This window comes from Mastacembelus armatus, chromosome 1 (assembly GCF_900324485.2).
Source record: "Mastacembelus armatus chromosome 1, fMasArm1.2, whole genome shotgun sequence".
Taxonomy (NCBI): domain Eukaryota; kingdom Metazoa; phylum Chordata; class Actinopteri; order Synbranchiformes; family Mastacembelidae; genus Mastacembelus; species Mastacembelus armatus.
In genome coordinates, this window is record NC_046633.1 from 2,956,111 (window position 1) to 2,970,235 (window position 14,125).

A 14,125-nucleotide genomic window follows, 5' to 3' on the forward strand; every position below is an offset into this window, starting at 1 on the left:
ATTCTGCCATGATTACACTAGAACCAGAACAAATTTTTGCTCATAATGCAAAAGTAAAATAGTTTTTATATAACAACTCTGGTTAGGGAAACACAGCCAATTAGTAAACAGCAAAATAAAGAGAAGATTGTTGGGTTTGTTTCATTTGGTGCTGAAAATGTTTTTTCTTCCCTCATCCAAACCTGAAGCCGAGGAGCTGAACCTCGTAGCTGTGAGGCCATTCCAACTCCTGCTGGCATCACACAACCCTGCTGTTTAGACTATTACGCTGCGGTTCCACGCAGCTTGCAGCCACCTCAAACAGCTCTTTATGTTTCTGATGTTAAAAGCTTATTAGGACATGCCTCAACAGCTGACTGCATTCACAACAAACAGAGAACAAAACAAATGTTTGTTGGCTGCGGTGGTGAGAAAGCAGAAGAGGCAGACAGCTGCTTGACATCATGCAGGCTTGAGGTTGCTTTGCATAAATTGCTTTGCTGGCATATGGCTCTTGATGGACTTGGTGTAATGTGTATTGGCCAACACTGTAACCAGAGCGGGTAGTTGGTGTAAATACATATTTCATAATTGAGTGGTTCTATGTGAGCTGCACAAAGACGACACTGTTGAAGACTTAATAAAAAATTGTTTTGGTTTTTGTTTTTTCTGTCAAATCTGCAGAAGCGAGAGACACGATGTAGTTTCATCAGTTGTATTCAGAGGATGCACCTAAACATCCAACATGTTAAAATATAAAACAGAAAGAATCATTTGGGTATTAAGGTCTGAAATCCAAAGACCAGTTGTTTGTGAGAGGAACAAGAAGAGAAGAGACAGATGGGGATAAGACTGTGTGTAACAGGGTCTGAAAGGTGAGAGGGAGGAAATAAAAATGCAGGAGGGAGAACAGTGTGTGTGTGTGTGTGTGTGTGTGTGTACTAGAAATATGGGTAAAAGTAGGTTTGTGTGTATAAAACACAGACAGAAACTCCATCTCTCTAAAGCTCAGCTAAGCAGATTAACAGCATGATAGCTAAAATGTTGAGCACACTGCAGGTCAAGTACAACCTGATATAAGCTGCTGGAAGTCCAACTCACCTCCTTTAGTGACAGATCTCAGGTCAGATTACCAAACCTGCATATTCTTACACTCAGCCATTGAAACTATACAAAGGAAGAGTTTGACATTATGAGAGATTCTTTGTGAGAAAGGTTCAAGGTGCTGATGTGTCCAGTCTTTGTGCTAAACCATGATAACCAGCTCCTGGCTCCAGCTTCATGTTTGCTGTACAAACTTAGAAGTCTGATCAATCTCCTCATTTATCATTCAGCAAAGAAACAAGTAGACAGTGTTATTAAATGTAATGCAGACATGAATGGGTCTGAATGATGAGGCTTACTGACTTTTAGGTGATCTCCTGACATTTGTTTAATGACTATGTTTTTCAGTTTTTTTATTCATGTTCCCCACAGGATGACATTAAATAATGATGATTTCCTCTACTGGCGTCATCAGGGCTAAATTTCAATACCTTACAACCAAATCCCTGCAGCGAGCCTCCACAGTACATTCAGCTTTGTGCTGTTGGCCCATGGTGGCACACTAACACACTAAACTGAGATGGAGAACTGACTTAAAGTCACTGGATCTGTGGTCAGGGAATTTTCATCATTTTGGCAGTGGACAACATGACTGGCCAGCATCCCGTCAGCGCATAACATTATTATCAACTCAGTGTCTTCTCGTCCTCCTACTGTCTGTCTTTACTGCGGTGATGTCAGCTTCAGTTTTGATTAAAAGTAAACAGTCTTCTCCTCCCTGATCTCCTCCTTTCATTTCCATGTGTCACACAGAGCTGCTTTATGAGGACTCATCTTACCAGATAAACACATCCATCTCCCACCATCAGACTCGTTCCCACCACTTGATACAGCAACGCTGAGGTTTGACATCATCAGATGAACATTTACTGCTGCGGAGCCAAGGCTGATGTTTTGTTGGTGGATCCTGCATCGAGGTTTGATTTACAGCCAGGTGACAGATTATAGGGGAAACTTCTTGACCCCTGTAGTGATGGGATCCAGTGACTCTGTTATGGGGTGGGGGGCATTTTGCTGGTGTGGTTTGGGTCCACTTGTTAGAGGGATGGGTCACTGTAAATCCATAAGTTGTTAAGTGCCTTGGGTGTCTTGAAGGATGCTATATAAATCAAAGTTATTATTATTCAGCTTTATCCTATAATGACACATATGCATCCTAATAGGAGTGGTCTCCTCCTGCACCCCCATCCACACTGAACGGTTTGATGAATATGAAAATAATGTGACTCATGTGCCGTGGCCTTCACAGTCAACAGGTCTCAGTCTGATTGAACACCTATGGGAGATTTTGGACCAAAATGTTAGAGATTGCTGCTTTTGGAAATATGGTGTCTGTCCCTCCAGTAGAGGTCAGAGACTTACTGAATCAATGCCAATGCACATTTAAACTGTTCTTGTGGCACATGGGAGCCCAGCGCTTCACTAAAACACTTTATGTTTGTTGTGTGTTTTTTCAGTAAACAGGAATACAATGAATGATTTCTGTCCAAAATGAAAAATGTTGGCATTAGAGAAGGTGAGAGAAGTGAAGGTAAGAGGTAGAAGAAACTAATTCTGAACTCCTGTGGCACAACCTTGGTATCCCATGATTTCCTCAATTCCCTTAATTTTCAAACATCCATATCCAGCTGTTGCACACATGTTTATAATGGAGACCAGCACTGGTGTTATTATATTGTCTTGTCACCCTCAAGGGTTCTTGTTTCTTCATGCGGCACTGTATGACAGTACATTTTTCTTGTAACGGAGCGTAACAAATGCATTTTTACATATTGGTCAAAGCCATTTCCTCTGTTATGGTGACTCCCCCTTCCTGTTTTCCTTCTTCAGGGCCTTCAGGTAAATCAGCTGGTATCAGTGCCAGGCTTTTCTCAGAATACAAACACACACACTGACAACAGATTTCTTGGTGTGTGTATTTTCACAACTTTATATTGACTTAGCCTGAATTTAAAATTTTGTCTCAAATCGTTATTTGAACGTGTGTTTGACAAGTTCTGGAGTCTAATGACTAAAAGGTTAATAGTTATTAGCCAGAGCTGTGTCTTAGTTTTCAGAGAATTAAAATCTATTCATCTTATTCAAACAACCATAACTAATTCACAAGCAACAGCAGCATGTTTAACAATCACTCCAGCACATCCCCTTCCGTTTAGAAGTCTAAAAGCAATAGGCTGAAAATATTTTTAACATTAATACTTGCTGATGATTGTTTTGGGAACCTGGCATCCTCCTTCTCTCATCTTTTGACACACACATTTTCTGTTTTTTGCCTTCGTCCCCTCTGTGCCTATAGCTCAGGTGGAGCTGTCCTTTAATTATTGGGTTGGGTGTTTCATCCCTATAGCTCCCATAGTTTAAGCGTCTCAGTGGGCAGGGTTGTGTTGAATAACTGAGGGCCTTTGTGATGCGTTTTATCTTAGTGAGGTTGAAAAACACTTCAAAAGGCTCATTAACATATCACCTGCTGGTTCCTTGTCTTGGGTTTGAGTGTCTCCTTATTTAATTTTAGGTGGAGATGCTCAATAATGTATTGTCAAAAAGAAACAGTTCCACTATGTGCACGTTTGTTAAAGCAATGGGTGTAAAAGTAACATGAAGAGTCACAAGTCACAAAGAGCTACATTTATACCAGTGCGGAAAATAAAAAAGAAAATCTCCTAATGCTGACCTACAGTGTGTTTAGCTCATAGGTTCATTCACATTTTTGCTGTGAAGTTTGTAAGTTCAGTTCTCAAATGTTGTCCATCATCCTGGTAGAGGAACATTTGTACATAACTGATCATTGTCAGATTCCTAGTTTTATTTTTAGTGAAATACTTAATTAGCACTATGAATGGCCTCAGTCATCCCTATCCTCTGAGACGTCTTTGTTTTAACTGAAATTTCAGGATTTTGACCTTGAGTCTGCTGCACGTTTGACTAAGAGCTTCTCCATCAGTCAAATTCCACCCAGTTCATTCATAGCCACTCACCACCTGCTCTGCTGTTTGACTTCAACACAGCTTTTCAAAGTCATAAACTTCTTTCACACACAAACACAACAAAAAGCTCTCCTGCTGGCAACCGCTCCAAATCACTCAACAAAATAAACCCCCTCCTCCGGCTCCTCGTCCCCCTCGTCGTCGTCTCCATCCCCTGCAGCTCCGCCATTGTCTTTGGCCCGGCCGAGCAAAGGGCCTGCTGTCGCTGCCGCTGAGTGTTTGTTGAGGTGCAAAGAGAAAAGCAGCAATGTGGCTGAAACAGTGGGAGGGAATGAGCTTGAGATGGGATAAGTGATTTTTGATTGACTCCCTTGGATTGTTAAGCACAAGGTGTGTGTGTGTGTGTGTGTGTGTGTGTGTGTGTCTTCGCTTCATTGGTGTCAAACACAGCTGAAATATTGTCACACAGTAAAATTACACAACATTAAGTCACATAACATAAAACAGCTTTGACTCTGTCTCTACCATGTTTTGCAGGAGTGACGTCGTGTGTGAAGATTAAGCCCAATGTCACATGGAGCTGTAGGCAAAGTCTATGTATGGTAGTTATTTTTATGTCAGTGTAGCATGTTCTCTCACTGTAATCCTTCTGTGCTTGCATCCTCATTTACCACAGGGCCACTAAGAGCCACTGTGATGCCAGAGGAGAGCGAGCACATCTGTATGAAAGATAATATTTAGAGCCTGAATCATTGCTGTACATGTGAGACAAGAGCTCTCCTGATCCATTTCGTATGTAGAGTCGCACATTAACACGTGGACATTTTTAACTGGGTGCTTATAGGGGATGCTTATATAATATGAAGTGTAGTAGAGGAAATTTGACATTTGACTGCATAGACATTCATGACTTCAGAGACAAACGCTTCTGATTTTCATGTGCTCCCAGACTTGTGTTTAATATTGCAAAGTCATCCAATGAAGGCTCAGCGCTCTCAGTGGATGTAAGTGGTAAAAAAAAAAGAGAAAAAGACGTTAATAGACTGAAAGGGGGAAAGGGCTCATGAAGAGCTGGATATAAAGGTGGGGGTAGGCAGGGGCCACTGAGCCAATCGTAAATCTGGTTTTATTACTGAATGAGCATTAAGGGAGCAGATGCATGCTTCAGTAAACTGAGTTTTTCACAAGCAGGAGGTTCAAACCATTCTGCAGTCTGACAGTTTGATGATTTCCCACACCACTAACAGGCAAGTTAATCATTTTTCTTCTTTACTTAACCTGGTTTGTCCCACTTGGATCACAAATTTTGCCTTCAAAGGAAACTAAGAGAAATCATTCACATAAGAACTATCAATATTTCAGCTGGGTAAAGCACCACTAGGGAAAGAGAAACATGTTCTGATACTACAGTGCTTGTGATTTGTTGACTCTGCTTAAAAGAAATGAATGATCATCACATGACTAAAGCCAGTGAATGCGTTTCATTCAAGTCTGCATTAAAGAAGGTCTGACTTCAGAGAAAAAGCCACACTGTGACCCAATGAACACCACAATGACTCCCCTCTTTATTACCCATAAAGTCTCCTTTTCAATCCCCTGAGAGGCGCAAAGGACTTTTCCTGCACAAGTGGTGTTTTCAGTGTCTGTGTGTTTAATGTGGAGCATTTCTTATACTGTTTGACTCGTCATATGTTGCTAACAACATGTCAGTAAGATATTTGTCCGTTTGGTGAGCGATGAAAGGATGATTCTTCAGGTGTTAGGGTGAAAGAGTGATTCTTCAAGTGTTAGGGTGAAAGAGTGATTCTTCAGGCGTTAGGGTGAAAGAGTGATTCTTCAGGCGTTAGGGTGAAAGAGTGATTCTTCAGGCGTTAGGGTGAAAGAGTGATTCTTCAGGCGTTAGGGTGAAAGAGTGATTCTTCAGGCGTTAGGGTGAAAGAGTGATTCTTCAGGCGTTAGGGTGAAAGAGTGATTCTTCAGGTGTTAGGGTGAAAGAGTGATTCTTCAGGTGTTAGGCTGAAAGAGTGATTCTTCAAGTGTTAGGGTGAAACAGTGATTCTTCAAGTGTTAGGGTGAAAGAGTGATTCTTCAGGTGTTAGGGTGAAAGAGTGATTCTTCAGTCGTTAGGCTGAAAGAGTGATTCTTCAAGTGTTAGGATGAAACAGTGATTCTTCAAGTGTTAGGGTGAAAGAGTGATTCTTCAAGTGTTAGGGTGAAAGAGTGATTCTTCAGGTGTTAGGGTGAAAGAGTGATTCTTCAGTCGTTAGGGTGAAAGAGTGATTCTTCAGTCATTAGGGTGAAAGAGTGATTCTTCAGGTGTTAGGCTGAAAGAGTGATTCTTCAAGTGTTAGGGTGAAAGAGTGATTCTTCAGGATAGGTGTTAGGGTGAAAGAGTGATTCTTCAGGTGTTAGGGTGAAAGAGTGATTCTTCAGGTGTTAGGGTGAAAGAGTGATTCTTCAGGATAGGTGTTAGGGTGAAAGAGTGATTCTTCAGTCGTTAGGGTGAAAGAGTGATTCTTCAGTCGTTAGGGTGAAAGAGTGATTCTTCAGGCGTTAGGGTGAAAGTGATTTTTCAGGCGTTAGGGTGAAAGAGTGATTCTTCAGTCGTTAGGGTGAAAGAGTGATTCTTCAGTCGTTAGGGTGAAAGTAATTCTTCAGGTGTTAGGGTGAAAGAGTGATTCTTCAGGTGTTAGGGTGAAAGAGTGATTCTTCAGTCGTTAGGGTGAAAGAGTGATTCTCCAGTCGTTAGGGTGAAAGAGTGATTCTTCAGGCGTTAGGGTGAAAGAGTGATTCTTCAGGCGTTAGGGTGAAAGAGTGATTCTTCAGTCGTTAGGGTGAAAGTGATTCTTCAGGCGTTAGGGTGAAAGAGTGATTCTTCAGTCGTTAGGGTGAAAGTGATTCTTCAGGCGTTAGGGTGAAAGAGTGATTCTTCAGGTGTTAGGGTGAAAGAGTGATTCTTCAGGTGTTAGGGTGAAAGAGTGATTCTTCAGGCGTTAGGGTGAAAGTGATTCTTCAGGCGTTAGGGTGAAAGTGATTCTTCAGTCGTTAGGGTGAAAGTGATTCTTCAGGCGTTAGGGTGAAAGAGTGATTCTTCAGGTGTTAGGGTGAAAGAGTGATTCTTCAGGCGTTAGGGTGAAAGTGATTCTTCAGGCGTTAGGGTGAAAGTGATTCTTCAGGCGTTAGCGTGAAAGTGATTCTTCAGTCGTTAGGGTGAAAGTGATTCTTCAGGCGTTAGGGTGAAAGAGTGATTCTTCAGGTGTTAGGGTGAAAGAGTGATTCTTCAGGTGTTAGGGTGAAAGAGTGATTCTTCAAGTGTTAGGCTGAAAGAGTGATTCTTCAGGATAGGTGTTAGGGTGAAAGAGTGATTCTTCAGTCATTAGGGTGAAAGAGTGATTCTTCAGGTGTTAGGCTGAAAGTGATTCTTCAGGTGTTAGGGTGAAAGAGTGATTCTTCAGGATAGGTGTTAGGGTGAAAGAGTGATTCTTCAGTCGTTAGGGTGAAAGAGTGATTCTTCAGGTGTTAGGGTGAAAGAGTGATTCTTCAGGCGTTAGGGTGAAAGAGTGATTCTTCAGGCGTTAGGGTGAAAGAGTGATTCTTCAGGCGTTAGGGTGAAAGAGTGATTCTTCAGGCGTTAGGGTGAAAGAGTGATTCTTCAGGTGTTAGGATGAAAGAGTGATTCTTCAGGATAGGTGTTAGGGTGAAAGAGTGATTCTTCAGTCGTTAGGGTGAAAGAGTGATTCTTCAGGCGTTAGGCTGAAAGAGTGATTCTTCAGGTGTTAGGGTGAAAGAATGATTCTTCAGGTGTTAGGGTGAAAGAGTGATTCTTCAAGCGTTAGGGTGAAAGAGTGATTCTTCAGGCGTTAGGGTGAAAGAGTGATTCTTCAGGCGTTAGGGTGAAAGAGTGATTCTTCAGGCGTTAGGGTGAAAGAGTGATTCTTCAGGTGTTAGGGTGAAACAGTGATTCTTCAGGTGTTAGACTGAAAGAGTGATTCTTCAAGTGTTAGGATGAAACAGTGATTCTTCAAGTGTTAGGGTGAAAGAGTGATTCTTCAAGTGTTAAGATGAAAGAGTGATTCTTCAGGTGTTAGGCTGAAAGAGTGATTCTTCAGGATAGGTGTTAGGGTGAAAGAGTGATTCTTCAGTCGTTAGGGTGAAAGAGTGATTCTTCAGTCGTTAGGGTGAAAGTAATTCTTCAGGTGTTAGGGTGAAAGAGTGATTCTTCAGTCGTTAGGGTGAAAGAGTGATTCTTCAGGCGTTAGGGTGAAAGAATGATTCTTCAGGTGTTAGGGTGAAAGAGTGATTCTTCAGGATAGGTGTTAGGGTGAAAGAGTGATTCTTCAGTCATTAGGGTGAAAGAGTGATTCTTCAGGCGTTAGGGTGAAAGAGTGATTCTTCAGGTGTTAGGCTGAAAGAGTGATTCTTCAAGTGTTAGGCTGAAAGAGTGATTCTTCAGGATAGGTGTTAGGGTGAAAGAGTGATTCTTCAGGTGTTAGGGTGAAAGAGTGATTCTTCAGGTGTTAGGGTGAAAGAGTGATTCTTCAGTCGTTAGGGTGAAAGAGTGATTCTTCAGGTGTTAGGGTGAAAGAGTGATTCTTCAGGCGTTAGGGTGAAAGAGTGATTCTTCAGGCGTTAGGGTGAAAGAGTGATTCTTCAGGTGTTAGGATGAAAGAGTGATTCTTCAGGATAGGTGTTAGGGTGAAAGAGTGATTCTTCAGTCGTTAGGGTGAAAGAGTGATTCTTCAGGCGTTAGGGTGAAAGAGTGATTCTTCAGGTGTTAGGGTGAAAGAGTGATTCTTCAGGTGTTAGGGTGAAAGAGTGATTCTTCAGGATAGGTGTTAGGGTGAAAGAGTGATTCTTCAGGTGTTAGGGTGAAAGAGTGATTCTTCAGGCGTTAGGGTGAAAGAGTGATTCTTCAGGCGTTAGGGTGAAAGTGATTTTTCAGGCGTTAGGGTGAAAGAGTGATTCTTCAGTCGTTAGGGTGAAAGAGTGATTCTTCAGTCGTTAGGGTGAAAGTGATTTTTCAGGTGTTAGGGTGAAAGAGTGATTCTTCAGTCGTTAGGGTGAAAGAGTGATTCTTCAGTCATTAGGGTGAAAGAGTGATTCTTCAGGCGTTAGGGTGAAAGTGATTTTTCAGGCGTTAGGGTGAAAGAGTGATTCTTCAGTCGTTAGGGTGAAAGAGTGATTCTTCAGTCGTTAGGGTGAAAGTAATTCTTCAGGTGTTAGGGTGAAAGAGTGATTCTTCAGTCGTTAGGGTGAAAGAGTGATTCTCCAGTCGTTAGGGTGAAAGAGTGATTCTTCAGGCGTTAGGGTGAAAGAGTGATTCTTCAGTCGTTAGGGTGAAAGAGTGATTCTCCAGTCGTTAGGGTGAAAGAGTGATTCTTCAGGCGTTAGGGTGAAAGAGTGATTCTTCAGTCGTTAGGGTGAAAGAGTGATTCTCCAGTCGTTAGGGTGAAAGAGTGATTCTTCAGGCGTTAGGGTGAAAGAGTGATTCTTCAGGTGTTAGGGTGAAAGAGTGATTCTTCAGTCGTTAGGGTGAAAGTGATTCTTCAGGCGTTAGGGTGAAAGAGTGATTCTTCAGTCGTTAGGGTGAAAGTGATTCTTCAGGCGTTAGGGTGAAAGAGTGATTCTTCAGGTGTTAGGGTGAAAGAGTGATTCTTCAGGTGTTAGGGTGAAAGAGTGATTCTTCAGGCGTTAGGGTGAAAGTGATTCTTCAGGCGTTAGGGTGAAAGTGATTCTTCAGTCGTTAGGGTGAAAGTGATTCTTCAGGCGTTAGGGTGAAAGAGTGATTCTTCAGGTGTTATGGTGAAAGAGTGATTCTTCAGGTGTTAGGGTGAAAGTGATTCTTCAGGCGTTAGGGTGAAAGTGATTCTTCAGGTGTTAGGGTGAAAGAGTGATTCTTCAGGTGTTAGGGTGAAAGTGATTCTTCAGGCGTTAGGGTGAAAGAGTGATTCTTCAGGTGTTAGGGTGAAAGTGATTCTTCAGGCGTTAGGGTGAAAGTGATTCTTCAGGTGTTAGGGTGAAAGAGTGATTCTTCAGGTGTTAGGATGAAAGAGTGATTCTTCAGGATAGGTGTTAGGGTGAAAGAGTGATTCTTCAGTCGTTAGGGTGAAAGAGTGATTCTTCAGGTGTTAGGATGAAAGAGTGATTCTTCAGGATAGGTGTTAGGGTGAAAGAGTGATTCTTCAGGCGTTAGGGTGAAAGAGTGATTCTTCAGGTGTTAGGGTGAAAGTGATTCTTCAGGTGTTAGGGTGAAAGTGACTCTAACTCTACAGAGGTCTACAGAGTCTACAGTCCACTTCAGTAGTAAATGTAATGACTGCTAAACACTGACATGCTAGCATTAAAGAGATAAAAACCAGATATAAGAGAAGGAGAAAAGTCACAGGTAGAAGGACAGAATCAGACAGGACAGGAAGACGACAGGAAACATGCCTTTGCATCAATCAACCAACCCTTTTCCCAGCAGCTCTCCTGCCTCAGAAGAGGTAGACTGTTAATAACAAGACAAAATGATCTGAGGTGTTTCACAAGTCTTTTCTCTGTTTCCACATCAGGGTCTGCTCCTGACCTTTGACTCACAACCCCTTGACCTCGGCTTTGTCCAGCCATCAGGTGCCAGCTTGCTTTCCAGAGGGATCGGGATTCCTTCAAGATGCTCTTGCCTGTGGGGGTTTAGTATTGTCTTTCCCCAACAAAGAAGGAAAAATCACCAATCACACTCCTGTGTCCATACCCTGTGACCATCACTGCAGGCACGCACAGTTTATTTCTCCTTGCACATGGTTTTCATCATTTCTCTGTCCTTTGACTTCTCACATCCAATTTCACACGTCTCTCCTGGCATGATAAGACGACTGCCAGAGAATTTTGGATATGGTGCAGATAAAGACATCAAAACATATGAAGGAAAATATTAAATATTTCCACCTCCCTCTTTCCCTCCTCTTTGTAAGTGAGATCAAAGTTTTACCACTCTCATGCAGAATTATCTTGCTTTATGAATATTTTGCAGGTTCCATCACAAATTATATTTGCCCACTGGTTTTGATAAGGCTGTCCTCCTCAACAGGAATTTATATGATACATGCCTCCCCTTCCTGTCCTTCTGTCCTTCTCTCTTCACTATACATAATAACAGCATCAAGACTTAAGTCCAGGGATTGAGGCGAATCATCCCTGACTTCAAAACACAAGATATCCATCTTGGCAATGGTGAATTTATGCCTTGTTTTCACATTGGCAAAGTCACAGAGACGTCTCTCTCTGTTCTGCTTTGTTCTCTGTCCCCTCTGCCCTCCAACTATTTCTTTTTCCACCTTGTTCTCTCACCGAGGCCTGCCCTTTTCTTCCCGGCCGACCAGAAGAGCACAATATGTGGGATCAAACAGTGGGAAGTGAAGAGGAAAGTGAGGATTAAGGCCAGGAGATTTCTGAGAAACATTCATAAAGTGGAGCTATGAAGGTGAGGGAGAGAGGGGCGCTCAGGACAGTGGGTAAGAGAGAAGAAAGGCGACTGAGAGGCAGGTAAGGTATGAGACAGCATTTAGAGTTCATTAGTTTTAATAAGCTTTATAATAACTAACGTACATGTGGCTGAAGGGCAACCATTAAGGTGATCAGTAAATCAGCTAAAGAACTTGCCTTTTAGATATGATTTATTTATTGAATCTACTTTAAATTTAGGGAAAGCCTCCTTTTTAAGAGTTTCCTTGCCAAAATGGGCAGTAGCCTCACAACATATACACACAGGAACATGAACTTTGAGGGATCTAGCAAAAAAATCAAAGGCCAGAAGATGTTATGCAGAGATGACAGGTCATTTTATGGAAGGCTTTGCTGGGATTTTCAGGGGCCCATGTGAGTGAAGGATGATGATGCCAGGTTATGAGCTGTCATGCATTCAGACACTACCGTGCCTGGCAAAGTAAGTCCTGCACAGATGTGGACCTGGGATCACAGCCATACTAAAGACTTCTCTCTGTACTTGATTCCTCATCCTTCTTCCACTGCATGGGAAGGTGGCAGGTTGGCCTGTAGGTGCACAGGTAAATAAATATGTGGAAGGTCATGGACAGGAAACTTTATTCCAGCTGTGAACTATAGACGACTGCTGTTCAATCTGTCATGAACACCAAAGGGCTGACGTGCAGGAGGCTGGTTCTATGCACAATAGTGACCTTTGTAAAGAGACATGTGGGGTTAAAAGCAAAAGTTCCTACTTTTTGGATAAGAACCAACACAACTGTACCAAGTGTAGCCAAGGAAATCTTTGTTGTCTGTCATAAAAACTTTGACCAAACAAAAGCTTTTCTCCTGAAATGCTCAGGAAGTTATAAGATATATAAGTTTTACATACAGCTCTAAACATTTTTACATTAATAACTCCAGTCCTCTTTATGGTCCTCTTCCTCACCTCTCCATCACAATGTCTTTCTTATCCACATCCACATCCCACATCCTCTACACTCAATGAACTTTTGATCCTCATATGTTCATCCCTTCTTTCCAAAATGACTCTTTATCTTTTTATCTTCACAGCAGTTCCTCTCTAATCTCCGCTCTACCGCTTTACTTTCAAACATCTGTTGCTGTTTTAGGAATGCATCATCAGTTTGAATTTGTTAAGGCTGTTTTTCTTTGTACAGAACTTTTCATTAGAAGAAAACCTTAACTTCATTCCTCTTTTAAGATGATTTAGGCCAGGAGCCTATTAGTTTAACTGCTTCTACTATATATGTTTACAGGTACCTGCACCCACTGGTTCAGTAGCCAAAAGAACAACATCATAAGGAAAATCACCACATTAGTTATTAGGTATTAATGCATAAGGAGATAATTTTGCCAAGTAAAAGTGTGTAACTACAAAGCAGAGTGAAGCTTGGTGCACTCCACAGGGGATTCCTAAAGTATGTGTCGCGTAAGTTAAACAGTATATGTTAGAAATATTAATGCTACTAAAAATTGGCATTTAAAAATATGAGAAACAATAAATATTGTTTTCAGATGCAAGAGGCAGGTGAGAAAAAGCATCAACAAACCCACTGTGCACTGCCTGCCCAACACCAAACAGCAGGCAGACTGACAGACAAAGTCTGATGGTGAATATTGAGTTAATATTGGCAGTATGTTAAAACAGGGAGCTGGAAGTGTAGACGGGCCAAACTTATTTCACCAAACTATGAAAGTAATACGTCACTGTGATCACTGTGTATCTCAGTGCAGCTTAATTACAGCGAAAAATTCCAAAATGGTGAAACTTGAAGTTTCTTTGTGTGTTTTCTGCAGTATCTTACCAAGTAGTTTGGACCAACAAAATGACCGGCATTATGCTGAGAGTGTTTTGCTCTTGAATGTGATGGTGAAAAGAATAGCTTGCTTGTGGGTCTGCTCTTTCATGAGGTACTAAATAAAGAGGAAAATTTCAGACCCGTGTGTAATAAATGGGTTCAGTTGCTTTGGGGCTGTGGTTAAAAAAAAATGGAAATTTGTGCCAATCTGTCTTTCTCATTTTCACACTTGGTCAGACAGAAGGAATTGTGGGTATATGTGGGTTGTTTGGACCATGTCACAAAAACACTTTAAACTGACAGGGGAATGCGTTGTCACATCAGCACACGGTTGGCTGGCTTGACAACCAACTTTTCTTTTCTCTTTAGATTTCCGTTCTTTACGGAGGCCAGGGAGCGGTGAGAAGACTTCACCAAGAACAATACAAGTCAAGTGTGCAATTACATCTTCACCTGTTGACAAAACAGCTCGGAGAAAGTAACATCCTGCCAAGTCTTGTGTTTTCAGCCGTGTTTTCCCTCCCACCTCCTTGGCAAACATCTATCATCCCTTTCTAACTCCCTCACTAATGGAGCCTTGCTCGATTCAGTATGAGACTTAAGTGAACTTGTCAGAGTCAGAAGCCTTTCCAAAAGATAAAAAGAACCTTTGGTGGTCCCCGTCAAGGTGGGACAGAAGAAAAGGAAGAGGAGACAGAGGCAGTGACAGCACTAATGCCAGGAGAAGACTTACATACCTCAACCCTACTTTGTTGCAGTTTCTCTCTTTGTTTTGAACTTGTTTTTGCTTTACTCTTTTGTGATGAAGTATCACAAATATGGCATGACCTG